The 12,067-nt window shown below is 42.1% G+C and overlaps 1 protein-coding gene and 1 non-coding gene across 3 annotated transcripts in view; both read right to left on the bottom strand.

Annotated features, from left to right (window-relative positions):
• Positions 1-12,067, bottom strand: part of Ncoa2 (nuclear receptor coactivator 2) — a 224,205-nt gene that overhangs the window by 174,907 nt on the left and 37,231 nt on the right. The gene's annotated exons all lie outside the window — the stretch shown is intronic.
• Positions 9,752-9,855, bottom strand: LOC126501481 (U6 spliceosomal RNA). The gene has a single exon (XR_007591690.1). It is a non-coding gene; the product is annotated as a U6 spliceosomal RNA (small nuclear RNA).

Raw genomic sequence — 12,067 nt, 5'->3', positions numbered from 1 at the left:
TCTGACCTGTGTCATAGCTTTAATAACTGTTTACAGTCACTGGGTGTAAGTATCAAAGTGGTTGTTGAGCATTAATTATTTCTTCTTGCAACATCTCTGTTGACAGAGACAGGCAAAATGAGACTTGGGTCCAGGTCTGGGTCCGCAAGGAGCACAGTATTCTTATACCGGCTAAAGCTGGAATTTCAGCTTACCACTGAAGTGACTATCAATTTGAACCTGAGCTAGCTGCTTCTTCTCTTTGAAAAATGCCAGCACAGCAAGCTGTTTCCTTTCACAAAATGAAGACGCTGTGCTATCCCAGAAGACTCATGAGAGGAGAAGCTCCACAGCCTGCCGCTGGACTGCAGGTGCCTAGTTAGCACCTCCACCACAGACCACCAGGAAGAGCCAGTGTAAGGCAGGCAGGCAGGCAGGCAGGGAGGGAGGGAGGGAAGGAAGGAAGAAGGGGAAGGAGGACGGAAGGTAAAGACAAACTAGACCATCCATCTCCACATTCAAGCTGTCAGACTGAGGAAAAACAAAGGTTAGGCATGTCAGCCAGTTACTACTGACTGCGATTTGAGTGTATCCGCCCCCAGTTATTCCCAACTGTTTAACAGGGTGGGATTTCATCAGGCTCAGAATGCTGACTGGCTAAGAGACAGGCTAATTGTGATTTCCCCTTCAAAGCCACCATGTTAATAATGGCAAATCCCATCAGCATAAGATGCAGCTGCAGAGTCACGGGTGGCCAAAAAGGATTTTTTAATGTGAATCAAATGGATCACATCTCTTTGAATCTCCTTTGTTCTACAGGTGAAGGAAGAGACAAGAACAGTGAGATTTGCTTCTGATATTTACAGATCTGTACTCAACTCACACACAATAGCTCTTACCTTATATTTATAATACTATCATGAATTGTTAAAAGCTGTCAAAAGAATTCTTTTTTTCCCCCCTTTTGTTTTTCAAGATAGGGTTTCTCTGTAGTCCTGGCTGTCCTGGAAGTTGCTTTGTAGATTAGGCTGGCCCCGAACTCAGAGATCTGCTTGCCTCAGCCTCCTGAGTGCTGGGATTATAGGTGTGCACCGCCACTAACCAGAGAAAATATATAAAAGTTAGGCCTGTTAGACTATAAATCAATGAATGCCAAAGCCTTATTATGCAATTAAGAAAAATAAGTTAGTAGATGCTGGTCACTCGGGAGCAGGGCTACACAGAAGAGGCTGTGTCAGGTGGTGGTGATGAACACCTTTAATACCAGCACTTGGGAAGCAGAAGCAGGTGGCTCTCTGGGAGTTTGAGCCTAGCCTGGTCTGGTCAGTATAGTCAGGGCTGTTACACAAAGAAACCCTGTGGTGGCTGAGAAGGAAGAAGAAGAAATGGTGTGTCACTGGCATGGGTAAGTACACCACCCTTCAATACAGCAGGGAGTACAGGATTCTTAGGAAGAAAGTGATTAGAAGTTTCATTAAAAGAAACTAAAGCCAACTGCAACAGTTTAATTATTCTCAATCAGTATTTCCGGTCTGTGCTAACTGCTTAGACAACAAGAAAGAAAAAGATGAGTAAGAGATGGTTCTGCCCAAGGCGCCACACACAGAGATGCTGAGCCAGCTAAGAGAACAGCTCCAGACAGTCACCTGCACAGCAGAGAACTGACATGAATTACCTACAAAGGCACACAGTCTGTGGGTTTTGCAGAGGCTCCAGGAGAGGGCCCTTGACTCCTTTTCCAAAGCAGAGATGTGGGCAGCAGGGTTCCCTGAGAAGATGAATCTGGGGAAGGCAGAACAGAGCCCAAATTTTTTTTTTTTTTTTTTTTTTTTTTTGGTTTTTCGAGACAGGGTTTCTCTGTGGCTTTGGAGCCTGTCCTGGAACTAGCTCTCGTAGACCAGGCTGGCCTTGAAGTCACAGAGATCCGCCTGCCTCTGCCTCCCGAGTGCTGGGATTAAAGGCGTGCGCCACCACCGCCCGGCCCAGAGCCCAAATTCTTATGCTGAATCACAGGACCAGGGAGGTCATAAGGGACCAAGCAACCCACACAGGTGTGCCTGGCCAGTGTTGTAGAAGACCAGGCAAAGGTACGAACTTCCTGCCTATTTCGTCAGGGCACTAAACCCAAGAGAGGGTCTGGGCATGCTGGCAGCTGCAAGGGTACAGTGGGCCATAGTGAACATCTGGCCAGAACTGGGAAGTGACTGCATGAGGAGGTCTGGTGCACCAGACAGAGGTGTGGACAGTAGGAGGCTGATCGCTACAAGGTGTGTGGTGCAAGAGCACAGAAACCAGGAGACCAGGGAAGAACTGGTTTGGGTGGGGGAGGCACCTGGTTTCAGTCGGTCCTGTGACACTGAGTGACACTGAGGGTGTGAGACAGATGTCAAGCAAGCAGTCAGAGCTTCAGGAAAGGTCAGCAGGTTTAGAAACTACTCACACAAAGGTGAATGAGATCACTTGAAAAAGAGCATATTGGTAGGGTAGAGAGAAAAAATCATTTTTATGACTAAGAGGTGAGGCAAAAGGCGGAAGGAAAGCTAGCCACAGCCATGGACAACTGGCCAGAGGCACCTACTGGCCAGAGGTACTGAGGTCAAGCTCAGTTTAGTTAAGAGCTCATCGGGGACCTGGTGGCCACAAGAATTATGCTGGGGGCAAAACATGAGGTGAATAAAGCCGAGCTGAATGTTTAGTTCAATGGGAGAGCGCCTGCCTAGTATCCACAAGGTCCTAGGCTGGCTCATAGTAAAACAGCAACAGTAGTAGGCATGTCCAGTCAAGGAAGTCAAACAAAGCTCTTGTCTGGCATGGGGGAGACCCCAGGGCGGGGCAGCTATAAAGAGAACTCCGGGAGGGCATACTGAGAATCACAGGCACAACAGCAGAGAACACTGCAGACAACTCGAAGCTGACACTTGAAAATGATGTGCAACGAAAGTATTGTATGTAGAAAAGTACACATTGTTGAAATTGCCTCAGTTACACACTGAAAATACCCAAAAACCATACAAACAAATTTACCTGAGCTCCTCTAACAGATAAGGGGAAAGGCACACCCACAGCTGCACACAAAGAAAAAGATGATTAGCAAAGGTTCAGAGAGAAACTTCACCTGATAGAAGTGTAGGGTGTAGGGTGGTCCCAACACTCTGTGTGGATCCGACTGGAACCAACTGTACTTCCCGAGTTTTAGTTCAAGAAGTGACTTTGTGTCTCAAGTTAGCAGACAATAATTTCTGACAGTGGGGAACACCTTCATATCTTCTTACGAAGGAGACAGAAATCTTGTCACTACTTCTTTAATGCTCTATTATGGCTCGTCGTTGTGAACTGTTTTACATCTATACGTGAAGCAGTATGAGTTTCTACAAGATTACACTCCAGTGCGTAAGGGAGCTCTTTATCCCAAAACTAACGTTTATAAAACACTCTTCCCTTGTGATTCCAGCATGAAACTGAGAAATTTAGCAAAGGTCGCCATCCAGGCACACCAACTGCATCTTCTTTAATATTAACAGCCCCAAGGAACACATGTTAGCACACTGTGGTATATCCACAGCGATTTTCATTTGATATCATATGGCATCTATCTCAAGTGTGTATAAAGCCTTATTATGAATAACAGCAAGACAGAATGCTTCCATACTCTTTCACAGAATGCCGTGCATATTCAGGACCTAAGCACACTATCCACAGAAAACTGTTCTACAGTGGCTGTGACAGATAACCCTAGCTGGGAACTTGACTGGATTTAAGTGGGTGGTCTACAAGAGTATTTCCTAGAAGAGTTAGGTTAAAAGAAGAAGGAAGATCAGCTTCCAGAGTGGGTGGCTCCATACAAGAAGATCCCAAGGAAAAGCTGCTGCTTTCTGCCGACCCCTCTTTACCCTTCCCTGGTGCGTACCTCTCCTTGGTTGCTGCTTCTATGCCATCCTCAACTGCCATCAGAACCCAGCATTCCACAGAGAACTAAAGACCAGAGGCTCTCCAAGGATCCTCATGCCTCAGCCCAGGCCTGTTGAGTCGAGTAGCCTCACAGACTGAGCAGTCAAAGTGTTCTCATAAAGGGTATTACTTTCATGACTCTTATCATTTTTTCATTTAAATTCCTTAAAATGTGGCAAGATTAACCAACACAAAATTTTCCAATAAGTCCTCTGAAAACTTACAACAAAAAATACTGAGAAGGTCCATTACTTTATAAGCACAGCTGCTATGGAAGGGTCAGGCTGGACACCCAGCCACCAACTCTGCTAATTCAGCAAGAACATTCCCAATAGAATGTTTTCAACACTTTTCTGTTAGTAAGTATAAAAGGAAATCTAGACAAAGACCTCAAGTGATACTCCCATTTTTCATACCTGGGTGGATATAATTTCCACATGGGTATCAGCCGGGTCAATGGACCACCAGTGAATACCCCTCTGGGTTTGTGTCTTCAGAGGATTTCTTTGATGCAATTTTAAATCTTGGCAGGCAACTCACTGATTTCATTTTGGTCTACTTATTCTATAGTTTGTATCTTGAAGATTGCAATTTCTTATTTGGTCAATGTTTGGCTTTGCTCAAAAGAGTCGTTTCTGGGCTACGGAGTCTACCTGCCTACCTTGTATGCAAACCCAGGGACAAGAGTTCAATTCTAAAAACTCACTTAAAAATAAAATTAATAGAGAGAGTTCCAGGACATCTAAGGCTACAGAGAAAAACTGTCTTGAAACACTAAAAATAAAAATAAGGTAATAAATAAAATCAAATACTACCAAAGTAAAAGGTGGAGGGAGGAAGGGAAGGAGAAAAGAAAACAAAGGGGGGGGGGGAGAGACCAGAATTCCAGGATTCCTGGGACTTTCTGGCTCCCAGGCTTGCCTAATCAGTCCATTCCAAGCCAGTGAGAGATTCTACCTCAAAACAAGTGAACACCCCCAAGGAACAATGCCTGAGGTAGCCCTGGCCTCCATACACAGGCACGTGAGCACAAACACCTCCTCTCAAACACAAACATGCACACACATATCACAAAGAACGCATTCTTCTATAACTGCAGCTCCTTTAAGTTCTCAAAGTGTCACAAGGGATCTATCTCTCCATGCACATGATCCAATTAACCTTATAATTTACTTTTTAACAGAATGCTCAAAGCAATGCTTTAAAATAATCACTACTAGTCTGGTGTGGTTTAAACCCTTTTAATCTTTTTAATAAACAGTCACTATATTCCAAAGTACTGGGTGCTTTTACAGTAATATTTTTATCCATTGTGAAGTTAATGCTAATGCTGAGGAAGCTGGAGCTCAAATTGTTGAAAAGGAAATCGCCAATGCTCCCAGTTTATGTGGATCAAAATTTGAGGCTGGAACAAGGCTCTCTCTCACCATACCCCCCATTCAGTATAAACTAAAGGTAACACACGACCTATGCCCAGGATGGTACCCACTATGACATGTCAACTCTTCAAAGTTTTCCAAATTGTAGTATCCTGTTCTTACAAAATTGTGTGTAACTCTACTAATTTTTATAATTAAATGATCATTTACTGCCTATTACTTTGAATGAACTATGAAGTATACTAGGTGCTCACAGTAAAGATGGGAATAGTTGAGAAAGAAATCCATCTCAATCGTGACCAATGCACATAACAGCTGAAGCCCAAGCTTCCCCCAAAAAGGTATTATTGTTACTATAATGTAACGCACTCTCAGATTTTCTGTTCTCAATGTTTGTTATGATGTAATAAATACTCACAATCTACACAATCTACCTACATCTCGTGCCCTACTCAAACAGGGTAGCCAGATGAAGTGTGGACTTTGTTTTTGATGCAGTCTGCTATCACCTAGAGAAGAAGCCTTCACAGCAGGTGACACCAGGAGACAGGCTTTCCTTCTGCACTTAATGGAGGATTACGGCTCATTCAAACCACCCTAAACTGAGATGCCTTCATTTTAAAGTGTTTACTTTTGAGAGCTTCTATTTCTTCCATTAGAAAACATTAAGTTGTTGGGTCCAAATTATTAAGGCAAACGATGTTTTGACAACTGCAGCAATCTGACATAAGGTTGAGATCAGACAGAGTTATCACCAATAATTAGGAAAACCAACCACCTTACTGTGTGAGGAAAACTAACTCATCTTTAAATGTTATGATTAACAGGAAATTTTAAAAATAATGCTGGTTTATAACCTGGAAAAATCTCTTTTGGTAGAATAGTTGAAAGAGACCTTAAAAATCAAACATCGCACATACTTGGTAAAAACCAGAACTAAAAGTCCTACAGAACAGGAAAGAAGGTCAGGTAGAAGGCTTGCCTAATATACGCAAGTGTGTGTTCAATCTTAACACACCCAAAGAGCCAAAAGGAAGCACACGCTGAAGGTTTAGAGTGAAAGAGAATTGTCCAAAGTCGTGCACGTCTCTTAGGGAGAAGCGGGAGAAGCTGGACAAGAGCCTTTCAGCCTCATGCCTTCCTACTTCCCACAGTTTTTGAGTATCAGTGCCAGCAACCAGCCCCCATCCCCATTACCCAGAACTCCGTCATTGCAGTGTGAGCCCTACAATTTAAGAGAACTATTCCGTGATCCTGTCTGCTGCAGTCTACTCACTTCTGGGGTACATTTCAGCTCGCCAATGACCTTCAGGTGTGTTTAGAAAGGCACTGGCTCACTACCAGAACACCAGTCTCATTTGTCATCTTCATTTCACACACTGCCCACTGAACCTGCTCTAGATGCCATCAACATGCTGGAACATCAGACGAAAAGACATTCGCCCGTAAAAGAAGACATTACGCTCTCTCTATTTGTACCAGTCTACGTTCTCTAACAGAGGTTTCAGCTCTAATTCTAAACACGTTTAAAACCACCACCAGCAATACAAAACACCCATCACTTTTATTTTCTTAGACTGTTTGCAGTTTTTAAATGACCTAAATTGGTTTTAAATAAAATCATCACTATATAACTATGTGACACGTTAAAATACTTAATCATACCCAGTTTAGACACCTGTACAATTAAAAGAAAGAAAAAAAGAAAAAGGAAACTGGGGCTGTAACTCAGCAAGCAGAGTGCTTAACTCACAATCTTGAAGTCCTGAATCTAATCTCCAGCACTGTATGAACCAAGTGTGGTGGCACATACCTGTAATCCCAACATTTAGGAGGTAGGTACAGGGGGATCAGAAGTTCAGGGTTATCCTCAGCTATCAAGCAAGCGTAAGGCCAGCCTAGGCTACATGAGACCCTGTCTCATAAAAACCAGAAAGAAGGAAATATACAATGTGTGCAAATCTAGCCTATGGTGTCTGTCAGGGAAACATTTGCATCTCTTAGGTATTCATGAAGAGTTCAATACTAAGGATAATGAAAACATGCTTCATCTTCTATGAAAAATATACTTGCATAACATCAATCTTTAAAAATAACAGAACCTGTATTGCTGAGATGTCTTGGAGTTAAAGATGGCTGCTCCCTGATGACCTAACTTTTATCCATGGGACCATGATGGCAGGAGGGAACTGATTCCTCTGACCACAACAGATGAACAGTGGCATGTCTGCACTCATGCAAATGTTTGTGCACATACACACACATTTTTTAAGGAAAACCCCGGCAGTCTGCTTCAGAGTAGAAGATGTGCACTCTGAGTGGCAGATTCTCGAAGAGTAAATAACTGTTCTCAGGAATTTGAGCAGTTCCAATATAATGAATTTATTTATGGGATAAATCAAGACAATCAAAGCCTGCTGTAATTAAAAGTGTTTGGCACAGATGTTGGTCCTCAAATGCTTGTGAGCTGTCTAACCCATACCGACACTATGGCAATTAGCACACTGTCTATAATACTGTAAATGCAAATCCAACAAAATTAAGGTATTATATATTGGGAAGAGAATGCTATCCCCAAAGAATCTTTAATCTACTGAGACTGGACCAATTCCTGACATATCCTAACTCCAGTATACTGCCTAAAGCCCTCAGCTAAGAAATCTCCCCCAAGTCATGCCCAAAATTCAAGAGAAAGACTGCCACTGACAGCATGTCCGACAGGGACAGTTCAACAGTGAGAGACAGTGGAACCCACTGCTTGCCATCTTGACTCTGAGGAACAATCCTCGTGATTCCACTACGCTTCTAACTTCATCTGTTGCTTCTGGCTTCTCTCTGGGAACAGAAGTGGACCAGCATGGAAGCTAAGTGGAACTACCAGATAAGAGCTTGGAATTTTTGCCAGGCGATGGTGTACTCCCGACATCAAGGTGTTCTCTAGGGTTATATGTGCTGTTCTCCCCAACACAGCTCTTCCCTGCTTTCTGGGTGATTGTGCTCTGCCGAGGGTGGTGTGGGTAGAAACTAAGTGAGTTTCCTCTGCTTAGAACATGCTTCTCATGTATTTTTGTCAAATTCTAGTCTTTTCAAATCTATTTTAGATCACCTCTTCTACCAGTGTACAAAAAAAAGTATAGAAAAGTCAGTGTGCATTTCTATGACAGCATGAGAGCAATGAGCAACCCAAAGACTCCAATACTCAAGACTAACAGTCAAGGTGAGGACTCTGCACTGAAAACCATGGCCCACTGCTGACAGTAACCAGAGACTGCAAGGGGAAACACCAGGATGCCATTAAAATGACAAATACCAAATCAACTAGACAGCCAATGAAGCTCCACTAAAATCACAATGGTTTTTGTACAGAGATGAGGAGTGAATCTTCAAATGCATGTGGAGATGCCAGAGCGCAAAACAACCAACCAAAGAGTGCAAAGGAACAATGCTGAAAGACCTGCACTCATCAGCCTCACAACTGTTATCAAGATACCACAACGGGAAGAGTTGCTAGACTACAGATCCAAAAGCGAGCTGGATCCCTGTGGTCAAATGACTTTCAACCAAGTCAACAGCCACATGTTAAAGATAGATGTACAGCAAATACAGAAATACCTACCACCACAGAACTCTCCTAAGCACATACAGCTGAGCCTTTGCCACCCCGGACATGGCACTAAAGCAGCAACATCAAGTACAACTTGAATGTTATTACACTTAAAAGTGCTTGTTTACCAAAGGACAGTATCAAGATGATGACAAGACAATCACAGAAACGGTGATGGTGCCTATTACAAGGAGATGCCCCCCACCTTCAGACAGGACTGTGGGAAAACATACTGCATATTAAACAGCAGCAGCCCACTCTGAGCAAACTGATCCACCTAGAATCATCAAGCAAGTGCTAGCACACTTTTAATGTCTCCAAAGTCAGCCTAGGACCAAGGAGTAAAGCACGACACCTGAGTGAAGAGCAGGGAAGACCTAGATGTGTGTGCTGCAGTTCTTAGTCTCCAGGTAAACTGGTTAATAGCTGAGAAGTTAGCACATGTTTTTCTACTACAATTTATTAAAAATTCCCCTATTTATTCCTTCATCTCACCTTTTAAGTTACTAAAATCCCAAGACAAAACACATAAATAGCAAGCTGCCCTACCAGTCTTCAGTATGAATTTAATTACTAGTGCAAACAGAACCCTTGCATTTAAGGGCAGTTCATTACACATCTTTAAGAGGGCCCTAAAAGCCTTGATGCTCCCAGTCAGTCATCCCACCAGAGCATCCCTAGCCACAACCCTGGAAAGGCAGGTTGTTGGTTTTAATTATAATTCCCTTTCCATATGAACAGGATTAAGTATCTTTGCCAACTAAAATATTATTTGTAGAGTACTATCCCAATGTGCACTCAGACCAAACATCATTTAAGTAATAAAGATTTACACTTTAAAAAAAATATGGAGTACTTCATGAATTTGCATGTGATCTTTGTGCAGGAGGCATGCTAACCTCTGTATTGTTCCAATTTTAATATATGTGTTGCCAAAGCAAACACTAAAGATAAACTTTGTTTAAAGGGCCAAATTGAAATAATAATAAGATGAATCAAAATTTGGTATAGAATTACTCTGGATAATTCTGAAGTGAAAACCCTGATCTAAGTTCTTAATGGCTTTCAACACTAGTCCACACCTCAGAACTCTGTCTAGAGAAGGCATGTTTACAAGAAAACTGTAGCTTTAATGAAAGACTAAATTTAAACTTTAAACACGTTTTAAATAAAATTCTGATTATAAAAACTTAATTTGGGGTTAATTTGGTAGAACACTAAGCATGAAGCCTGGACTCGGGCCTCAGCTGGGGTGGGAGGTGAAGAGACTTAATTTAAATCGTATGTACTCTCTTTTTTAACTCCTTAAGGAAAAATGAAAAATTTTGCTATATATATCTCTTATTGTTCAAAAACAGTAGATTCTGTTTCTAGTTTTCTGCATTAATTATCTTACATATCTTAAACCCAAACCTTCCATTATTATAAAATCTGAAACAATTTAATTACAAGTAAGCACATTTCTAAATTTCTATTCTCCAAACAGAATGTCAATATTTATGAAACGCAATCCTTTATCTGAACAAGCACATAAGTCAGTTCAGAGGCTGTGACAGTCAAGTAGGGGTTAATGGGAATCAGAAACTCAGCCTCCTAAGAAGAATCAAAGGAAGCAATAACTTCTGGAAAATTTCAAGTATTTTAAACCAAACCACAGAACATATGCAGTTTTAACAAGCAAAGTGACCTGGCCTAAGGCTCCCACCTACCACGCCTGAGCATCACTGACAGACAAGGGCATCTCACACTGCATGCTGCTGCTCTCTTTAAAATTTACTATATTGACCAAAAAGATCTAATTTTTAAAAAAAAAAAAAAAAAGCAAGCAAACGTGTGTGTGGAGAGGTTGAGGGTGATCGTGTGAGTTAGAGTAAGCTGGGGAAAGCTGGCAATGAAACTGTACTTTGTTAGATTAGTGCAGAGAAGTGTATTTAGAGGCCATTCTCTGCAAAGCTACTGGGCACTTACTTTAAAAGTTTCTTTACAAACTTTTGGAGTCTGTTGAGCAAGTTAAGTAAACAAGCTAAGATTTAGCACAAGCCCATTCATAGCTACTAACCTAACGTACAATGGAGATTTATGGTCAGGTGTGTAGTAGATACCTACTTTTCTGTTACTGTGAGAAGATAACGTAGACAAAGAGTTGGTTTTGGCTTTCAACTCCAGGCTGGCAGCGAGAGGTAGGGAAAAGCCTTGCAAAAGGTGAGAGCTCACATCCTTTAACAGAAAGGAAGAGTGCACATGGGAACTAGGTGGGCCTTTTGAATTTCCAAGCCCTGCAATGATATACCTCCTCCAGCAAGGCTGAACCATCTAGCCTCCCCCAACTAGTGACCAAGTGCTCGAATGCCTGAGTCTAAGTAGGATATTCTCATTCGAACCATCAGAGCATGCGAGGGCTCCTGGCAGCTTTGGTGCAAAGACTAGAATCTGGAAGCAGCCCAAAGCTCCCTTACCTGGTGAGTGGACTAATAGGCCGGGTGTGACTGCATTCTGGGGAACTGTCCACAATGAGAAAAATAAGCTAACACTAAGCAGCCAGGTGCGAAGGTGTACAACTCTATTCACACCAAAGAGAACAGAGCAAGGTGGCCAGTCTAAGCAGAGCGTGATTTTAAAAATACAATAAGATTTCTAATTATATACATTTGTGTCTATATATCTCATTATAAACATTTTGTCAAAGTTTGTGATACCATACACAATTTTATTTTTACTGCTCAAAACAAAGTTAAGAAAACACTGGTTATCCTGGGAGTATTCCAGAAACAAAATGTTCTTTATCTTATTATAAAATGATGTTTTAGAGCCAGGTGTGGTGGTTTATGCCTTTAATTTTAGCACTCTGGCAGAGGGAGAGGCCAGCCACAGCTACATATTGAGACTGTCTCAACAAGCAAGCAACGAAAAAATAAACTATTTCTCCCACAAGTGATACAATGTATATAGTACTGGTGGACAGAAGAACTAAATAAAGATATACAGGTAGAAAGAATCAAAGAGTATGAAACTAAGGGGAGAGCCATGACACATGGCTCTCCAGCTAGACAGGACGTGCATGCAGCTAAAATCTTCAAGACCAGGAAATGTTGAGAGAGAGAGAGAGAGAGAGAGAGAGAGAGAGAGAGAGAGAGAGAGAGAGAGAGAGAGAGAGAGA

The sequence above is a fragment of the Alexandromys fortis genome, unplaced genomic scaffold, assembly GCF_014885135.2.
Source record: "Alexandromys fortis isolate MF-2015 unplaced genomic scaffold, M_Fortis_MF-2015_v1.1 scaffold_41, whole genome shotgun sequence".
Taxonomy (NCBI): domain Eukaryota; kingdom Metazoa; phylum Chordata; class Mammalia; order Rodentia; family Cricetidae; genus Alexandromys; species Alexandromys fortis.
This window is presented reverse-complemented; position numbering and strand designations above follow the sequence as displayed.